Below are 10,019 nucleotides of genomic sequence, written 5' to 3'. Positions count from 1 at the left end.
TAACTTAGGAGAAAACTTGAGTGTAAATGCTTAAAACCTGCTTTGGAAGGTTCTGAGTCTATTGAATGACATAACTATTCCCTTCAGACTCGCTGGAGGGAGATGGCAGGAATGTCAGATTCCTGCCTACAACTGCAGATTGCTGTAGTGCAGTGATGGCGAACCTATGACACGCGTGTCAGAGGTGACACACGAACTCATTTTTTTGGTTGATTTTTCTTTGTTAAATGGCATTTAAGTATATAAAATAAATATCAAAAATATAAGTCTTTGTTTTACTATGGTTGCAGATATAAAAAAATTTCTATATGTGACACGGCACCAGAGTTAAGTTAGGGTTTTTCAAAATGCTGACACGCCGAGCTCAAAAGGTTCGCCATCACTGCAGTGGGTTACCCTGAATGAAAGTGTGAGAATAGACATATCTCTAATGACACAGTGGAGGCTGATGCTTGGTTCCCAAATCAACACCCCTCAACTTTAAGGACATGAAATAGCTGTACCAAAAGTGAAGAGGAATTGAAGGGTAATTAGGAATGAGATTAGAATATGAAATGAAATCCTGCAGAACCAAAAAAAAAAAATTGAAATGAAAATCAGCTACTCAGCTCTGGCTGGTTTTGCTCAGTGGTTGGAGTATTGGGCTGTGGACTGAAGGGTCAAGGGTTCAGTTCCTGTCAAGAGCATGTACCTTGGTTGCAGGTTCAAACCAAGGCCCCGGTTTGGGTGCGTGTGGGAGGCAATCAATTGATGTCTCTCACATCGATGTTTCTTTCTCTCTGTGTCTCTCCCTCTCCTTTCCACTCTCTCTAAAAGAGCAGTAGAAAAAATATAACCTCAGATGAGGATTAACATCAACAAAATCAGCTACTCAGTATCTTTCAATGTTCTTCTGGGGTGCACACCCCCTTATTTCCCTGGAGAATCACATTCTTCTTCAGGCTCAGCTCAAGGTTTTGTATAAGGTTGACTTCTTCCCTGACCAGCAGCTGGCAGGTAAGGAGGGCCCGACCAATCAGAATCTTTCATTCTCTTGGCCACAGAGACTGGCTTAGGGATAGGTGTGTGGCCCAGTCAGAGTCCATGAAATGCAGGCTATCTTGCAGGATGGCTGGGAGGAAGGCAGGCCCATTTTCCAGTAGACCGAAACCTGAGATCATATCATTCTGACAGCCAACAGGGATACGAGTTGAGCCAAGATCAGGAGAAGGATCATGTCCTGTGGCATTGTTTGAGACCCTGAATCAAGCCACAAATGAAGCTAGATTTACCCAGGAGTTTTCCGTAACGTGATCCAATAACTTGCCTTTTTGTGTAATTGGGTTGAGCTTGGGTTTTCTGTCACTTGCAATGGAAAGTGTTCTGATGCGTGATATCATTTAGATCAATGTTTCATTTAAGAGTAAACATGATTGAAGATTTCCGGTTTTAACAGCACTGAATCAGGCACCCTCTAAGGTTCTTTCCTCTCCTAAGGGTAGCTAAAGCTAGAAAGCAGTCCTAATGCCAATGAACCTTAAAGGAAGAGGTTAGACTATAGCTGCAAACAACACACCTGGCATCACTGCTGGGTTGCTTACTTTTTATCATCTTTTTCAGTTTTGAATGGTATTTTCATTATTTATACATACGTATATGTAAAATGTCAATTACACTCCTTTTGCTAGAGCAAGTGTGGTAACAGACTCCTTATTGAGCAAGCTTGGATTTAACACTTACACTAGCCTTTTAAACAAATAAAATGCTTTAGCTTTCTTATCTGATCAAAAAAGCTCAAATGATATTGTTGGTAATTTTCAGCTGTGTTATAGATATGTGACATGTTAACTCTATCTTATTGTGGTGACCATTTTGCAATATGTACAAACACTGAATCACTCTGTAATACACCTGAAACTAATGTACTATTACTAGTATATGTCAGTTATACCTCAATAAAAAAGCAAGGAAATGATAAAACCAAATTCAGGATGGCAGTTACCTATTTGAAGGCAGGGAGCTGGAAAGTTCATGGTGAAGGGCCACAGCGCTAGCTAGCTACCTATGACATGGTTGGTGTTAGCAACTCTGTAGGTTTTGGGTTTGCTAGTGGCATCACTGGCGTTTATTTTAATTATATCCTTTGTAGTGTATATACTTATTACATATATTCCTTTGTATGTATTAAATGTTACACAATAAAAAACATTAAAGGCACCTGGCTAGCAATGTATATATGCAACTACCTCTGACTATGTAAGAGTAAAGGCATTTGCTGACATACATGCAAATACGTACTTTGCATTTAAAAATTCATAAGCAAAAGTTAGCCTGACAATTTAAAATATATTAAAATTCAAGATTTAATTTAGGTAGGAATAGATTCTCAGATTCAGAATTATCCCCAACACCTCAAGTGCTTCCCTTCCCATTTTTTGCCATATATCAAACTACAGGCAAAAACATTGTAAAATATACAAGAAAACTTAGTAGCTACTTTTTCTTCCTAAAGTTTACTTAAAGTGTGAATTTAACTTTATTTCTTGTTTGAAAGGCATGGTCTTTTTTTCCTTCTTTCTCTTCATCAGATATTATTTTCTTAAGTAAAATATTATGGGAGGCTAAGAACAAAGGCTCCACATCAACCAACCTAGGGTTCCAATAAGTGCTTTGCCACTTATTGGTTATGTGATTTCATGACAAGTTACTTAACTGCTTCAAAGTTCACTTTCTTCATCTGTAAAATGAGGTGAGTAATAGTACCCACCTTGCTGAGTTGTGAAGACTAAATGAATAGAAGACCTATAATAAAATCACATGTCTACACTACTTTAATCGCAGGCCTGGCAGCTAATGAACATTCAATGAATTTTAATTATTATAATTATTATGTCAGCAAGCATATAGTATTTAAAGGTGGTAAAAATTATTCTTAAATATCAAAGAAAAAATTACTTTATTTCTCAAGATTAAGACATCAAGTGTATACTTACATTTCAGTTCTAGAAAGTGTTAAAAGCCACACACCTCCATTGCAGGATTTCCTTCCTCGGTTTGCAACACTTCCCTTCAAGTTAAGGGGTATTTTATACAGGAAGAGCAAGGTGTGTGATAAATCTAATAACAAACCTATCTATACTCATTTTTCATGATTTAAGACACATGACAGCTTAAACAAAGAACTAGTAACAAAAGAATGCTCTGGAACTTTAAAATTCTAGGCTAGTCCCTACTATATGAGGGTATTAATGGACAAAACCCTCCGTCTTTATAAACTTAGCATATGCATATATATATATATATATATATATATATATATATATGCAATATATATGCAAGAATATGTTTCCCTTTTAGCATCATACCCATCCTATTATCTGCCTCAGTAAACAACTCATAGAGTGGATTAAAATAATTCAATTGCCAAACAAGTAAAACAACAAAAAGCTATGTAATGATGGCCTTGATAGTGACATTAGAGAAATCTCAATGATTTAACAATATCCCATACTTGAAGAAATTAATTCTCAATTGGGACATCACATAAAATAAATGTGCAAAATACTATTTATTCACTTTATTCCGACATTGCAAATATTTATAGAAAAAATTAATTATTATTTGTAAAAAGTTTCCACTTCTGTTACCAAATATAATCATTTTCTCCATGCTTTAAACACATTGTAATTTTGCAGTGGTTAACTGTGAGTTATCTCAAATTTGCCTAAGGGAAAAGTATAACCATTGAATCAGAAACATCTAGTGTGGTTGCAACTAATAGTCTTTTTTTTCTGATAGAGAAGTGACTTTTCTATTAACTCAAAAAATCAGGATGAAAACACACACACACACACACACACACACACACACACACGCACAGCTAAAAACAAATCTCTTGCATAGTCCTACACAGTATCTTTCTTATGGTAGTGTAATACATTAATTTCATATAATCACCAAATAATGTATTTGAGACTTCTTTACTATTCTGCCATAAAATTAGTGCACTACAGCTGTATATAAGAGAGAAACAGTGAATCAGATTCGTCAGGGGCCCATCAATGATGTCCTGGTGAGATGTGACATCTGTGTGAGGTGTCCCACCAATGCTTTCCAAGGACTGGCCTCCCTTCTAACTTAGCCCTTATAAAACAGTCTCGTGATCTCCCCTAACAGTTGGTACATTTCTCAAGGTGAGGGACTCATCTTACATATCCTGTATCTCCAACATACAGCTGAATGCTTGGCACTACGCCTCAAATGTTTACTGTTTTATAAAACAGAACAGAACAAGAGATAGCGACAGCAAAACAATGTCCTTACTTTTGAGGCTTATTTGATATTGAAACTAGTTCTATGAAGCGAATTAAAGGTGGAAAATGGACAGAACTGTGTGTAATGGGTAAAAGTTCCACTCCATTCAGCCCTTCTATGGGTACCTGCTGCAGCCTAGGCATAGAGCAAGTCACTGGCACATGCACATCTGATCATGCACATTTGCAGTTTGCTTTGTGCTGTGAAGATCTATTTATAGTCTTGATGGAGTGGCAAAATAAAACGTATTTGATCCTCTTTCCCAAGGGTAATTATAAACCAAAACGAAGTACCTCTGAAGTTCAGGAAAGTTCACCCAAGCTTTCCCTTGTTGTACTCTGTTTCTTTCTGACCTTCCTGAGTTCACAAGCGTTTTGTTTCAAGTAGATTTCTGTGATGTAACAAAATAGGCTTTATTCTCATTGCCAGCTGGATAAGTCACAGAGTGGTGCAGTGTGGTAGAGCAGATTTTAGTGTGATTTACAATGTGAACTCTACTTGAAAGAGGAGCATAAAGATACACTTGTCAGATGATGGATTCAGACTGAAGTTGGGGCTGCATGTTTTGTTACTTCCGGGTTTCTAGTAAAAAATGACATTCCCTTTCCCATTTTCAGAAACGCATGGAAGACTCATTTCTCTGTCTCTCTCTGACTGCCACAATGGCGAGAGACTTCTGTCTGCTTGGCTTTCTCCACTTGACGCTGACATTTTGAGATTTAGCTACTGATTATCTTGACTGACTTGGGAAGCGATCTCAAATAATCTGAATGTTGTGTAAGGTACTTAGGTGCCTGTGTGTGTGCACATGTGTGCAAACTGATGGACATTCTGAGCAGATAGGGATTCTACTGTTTGGCATTCTTTTTCACTATCTAAATCCCACTCCAGAGAACAGGGACAACCTCACTAATTTGAAAAGTATGGATCACCACTATCTGGACCAGTTTGGGTAACTTGATAGCTTAATTAAATAACAGGAGGGAATCAGAGCTACTTGGAAAGGTGAACCACTTGTACTAGACTCATTGATTTAATGAAAATTTTCTGTCTGTTTCACCAAAAGATATAACTGAGTGGAAAGGACTGCTCACATCCAGCACAGCTTGTCTCTTTCCCCACATCCCAGTTCCAATTTCTAGTTTTCTTTGCTAAGATGAGGTCCAAGAAGATCTATATACTGAGCCCATCTCGACCATTTCTTTTTCATTAGGGTGGCAAGTATACTTTGTGAACAGTATCTTCACACTCTATTGTCTAATCTGGAATCCAAATAAGGCCCATAAATTTGAGTCTGAATTTGATAGAATTGTAAACCAGTAATTTATTTTTATGAACCAGGTCATCACAACCTTATAAAAAGGTATATAGATGTGTATAAATGTATATGTAGGTCCTTTTTTATTCTTCTTCTAAATCATGGGTAGGTACACACAGATCTTATTTAAGTCTTACAGGAATTGCTACTTGTCCTTGCATGAGGATGGCCACCTATATATGCCCAGGTTTTCCTCGGGAGCAGTAGCAACAGGATCCGATGGCGTGCTGCCTAGGATATCAACATGCAGACTTTGCTTAGCTACCAATACACATTTGAATTCCAGAGCAGTTAAGGTTATGGGGATAAATAATGCATTTCTCTGCTGAGAATACATTAGCGTCATTTCTTGCTTTGAAGTGAACTGTGGTAAATTTCTTTCTGTAGTGGCAGGTACTTCTTAAAAATAGATTCCAAATTTCCTGCTGTGTCCATGTGAATTTTCTAAGAGTCCCAAGGCTAGAAATGAGGGCGAGGGATCTTTCTTGAATGTCAAACACTGTTCGGTGCTTTAAACTTGTTGTCTTCTCAAATCCCCCAAACAGTTCTGTGGGATGATCAGGTTTCTCACAAAGACAGCTGCTGCTGATCAAGGGTGAAGTCACCTACTGAAGCCACAGAGCTAACTGAAGGAGTGGAATCAGAATCCAAGTCTGACCCCCTAGCTGGGTTCTCCCACTGCACTGTGCTGTGTCTGCAGGTCTCTTGCTGGGATAGGGGGACATCATCAAATCTTAGTCAGAAGAAGTGGTTTATGACAGACAATATTGGAGGGTAATGGTTGGTCATACTTTGTAGAGTAATGATGGTGAGAAGGGGAGCTTTTCTCTTTTGGGGGGGTATTTTTAAATTATATCAACATGTTCTAATACTATCTTCTGAAGACAGATACTTTAAACAGCATGCATTAAATTTTTTAATACAATGGAAAAAATGCCATATGAAAGGATTGATTTTTCTGACTTAAAAATGAAGAAGGTGCCTGGTCATCTAGGCTGAGCAGAATTCTTGATAGAAACTTTTGTTTCCTGTATTCAGAGGGCTGGTTTTTAAATCAATCAGTAAAGAAGTCAGTATACATAGATGATATGCTACAAACCATAAGACCTATTCTATTGAAAAAGTACAAATGATCACATGGTTTTTCTATTTCTTTCTTTTATCTCTGGGAGACATTTTGGTTTTGTAGGGTGTGTTATTCACAGAAAACTAGTGGTTCTCCACTTCCTCACTCTTTTACACACACACACACACACACACACACATTCTTTCTCTCTCTCATTCCCAGACACACACACACAGACAGACACACACACACACACAAATACACACACATCAATCTCTCTCTCTCTCTCTCTCTCTCTCTCTCTCTCTCTCTCTCTCTCTTATTCCTGACTTAATTTTTAATTGAGCGTGGAGAGCAAAGCAGCACAGGTAACAACCTGATGGGCATAATGAGAAGGGACAGAATCAGTTGGCAAGCTGGCTATCATAAACTTGATAGGCATGATTGGTGGATAAACATTTGATAGGATTTTAAATTATTATTACAGGGTATGAAAAATTCACACAAAGCTAGAGTTATTTATAATGAAAAATTAAACAACATGTAGTCTTTCTGAGCATAAATTAACACATTTTTTGGGGAAACATATCTGCAAAGAAGAAAATAAAAATCATAAAGTCCTGCCATACTGAGACAATACCCTCAATCGTGATGTATTTTGGAATTCCATTACATCGAGGGGCAAAAACGATTAAGAACCTATATGTTATTTCTGTAGACTCTGTCCTTCGAATGCTTATAGGAAAACAAGGTAATAAAAAATGCTGCACCCTCTCTAAGCAGTTTCAGATTTTAGCACTGAGGTCAAAAATTTTAGCAGTTTGTGCTTTCCCTGGTTCATGTTTTAGGGTAAACACTGACAAAACTGGAGGTGTTCAGGAGGCTGGCCCCAGTACTGGCTCTGGGTATAGAACCACTGTTCTTTGGTTCACTTGCTTTTCTTATGCTTTGCAGAGACTGGAAATTCATGCCAGGGTGAAATGTTAAATTTGTAATTAATGACATTTAATTTCTTATAAAAAATGTAATTTATGGTAACCAAAAATCATGTTAGTAAGGGAGGAAATCTACCAATGGGCATTCAAACACATTTACTTTGCAAATATATTTGATTTTAAACTCACATTATTCCCAACACTACTTCCATGTTAACTAGGGTTCTGTCCCCCATTAACTTATGTAAGATGCATTTAAATGCCTAAATTAAAAAAAAAAGCATTCTGCCATGTCCAGTGTGGTTCAGTTGGTTGAAGTGTTGTCCATGCACTGGAAGGTCATAGGTTTGTTCCTGGTCAGGGCATATACCTAGGTTGAGCATTTGATCCCCAGTTGGGGCAGTCAAGGGAAGCAACCAATTGATGTCTCTCTCTCACATTGATGTTTCTCTATCTCCCTTCCTCCTCTTCTAAAATCAATAAAAATAATAAAATTAAAGAATATGAATAAAAAATAAAGCTATTCTGGTGAATAACAACATTTTACTCCCCCAAATCTAGTGGCTTTTCTGAAAGTTAGTTTTTCACTTTTTTTTTAAAACTTTACTGTTATGTTTTTCTGAATAAGTAATTCAATCAAAAGGTTTGAATATCAAAGTGATATTTAAAAGTAATCAATTAGGAGTCATATTTCTATCCTTGTCCTGGTCTTAGCTTTTCTGCCCATCTATATCCTATAGGTAATTTCACTTCTATTATTTTCTTATGTTATATTCTATTATTTATTTATTTTAAAATATATTTTATCGATTTTTTACAGAGAGGAGGAGAGAGGGATAGAGAGTTAGAAACATCGATGAGAGAGAAACATCGATCAGCTGCCTCCTGCACACTCCCTACTGGGGATGTACCCGCAACCAAAGGTGCATGCCCCTGACTGGAATCGAACCTGGGACCCTTCAGTCCGCAGGCTGACGCTCTATCCACTGAGCCAAACCAGTTAGGGCTATATTCTATTATTTATTAATAAACAAATATAAATTCAGTTTATAGGTATATATACTATATTTTTATGTTATTGATAAACAACTATAAATACAGTATATATACTGTATGTATATGCATATATATACACATACTATCTATACATATATATGTATACACACATTTATATAACTCTGATTTTCCACTTACTAATAGTATATTCTGGCAATATTTCTATAAACAATACAAAGTTTATTCATACTAACTTTTATAGCTGCATTAAGAGGATATATTGTAGTTTAATTAGTCTCCTCCTAGTAAACACTTGGGGGATATATATACATATATGTATTTATTTTTCTGTATGACAAACTGCACTCCAAAGAATAGTTGGTACAGAGACGATTTTATTTGTGCACTTATGTAAAATACATTCCCAGAAGTGGGATTACTGGGACAAAGATATACATGATTGTAATAAAGTAGATGCTGACAAATGGTCCACTGTGGTAAGCAGAATAATGACCCCTCAAAGAAGCCCATATCCAGGGAGAATCCTATCATAATCTATATATTTATCAAATCATCACACCGTATGCTTTAAATACTGTACAATTTTATGTCAATTATATCTCAATAAAGCTGAAAGAAGAAGAAAAACAATGTCTTTATCCTAATCCTTGAAACCTGTTAGTATGTTATCTTACATCAAAAACACTTTGAAGGTATGATTAAGGTTCAAGATCTTGAGATTTCAAAGTTGTCTTAGATTATCTTGGCCCAATACAATCATGTGAATGCTTTAAAGTGGAAAAGGAAGAGGCAAATGCGTTTGTGAGAGGTGGCATGAAGAGGACATGCCATTGTTCTCTTTGAAGATGGAAGAACAGTTCATGAGCCCAAGAGTATAGGCAAGCCTAGAAGCTAGGAATGGCTCTCAGCTGACAGCCATTAGAAGCTGAATTTTGCCAACAACCTAAATGAGCAAGAAATGGTGACTTCAGTGTTAGAACGTCAATGAAATGGATTCTCCCCTGGAGTCTCCAACAAGGAGTACAGTCCCGCTGACACATTGGTTTTAGCCCTGGGAGACCTGTGTGGGAGGTCTGACCCACAGAAATAGAAGATGATAAGTTTCTCTTATTTTAAGCCTGTAAAGTTGTGGCCATTTGTTACAGCAGCAACGACAAACTAATTCACCTTGTATAGGGTTTGGATGGATCATTTTGCACGCTTGTCAACAACTGATGAGCCTTCGAAAAAGGAATATGTTGCCAGAGAGATTTTTGCCAATTTGAAAGGTGAGCAATAGCAGCTCAGTGCAATTTTAATTTGCATTTATCTTATTAGGAATGAGGTTGAGCTTCTTTACATTTATGTTAATTTGCATTAATTGAATGTCTGTTCATGTTTGTTGCCCACT

This window comes from Myotis lucifugus, unplaced genomic scaffold (genome assembly GCF_000147115.1).
Source record: "Myotis lucifugus unplaced genomic scaffold, Myoluc2.0 scaffold_0, whole genome shotgun sequence".
Classification (NCBI taxonomy): Eukaryota; Metazoa; Chordata; class Mammalia; order Chiroptera; family Vespertilionidae; genus Myotis; species Myotis lucifugus.
The sequence above is the reverse complement of the archived record's forward strand: the minus strand, read 5'-3'. Positions refer to the sequence as shown.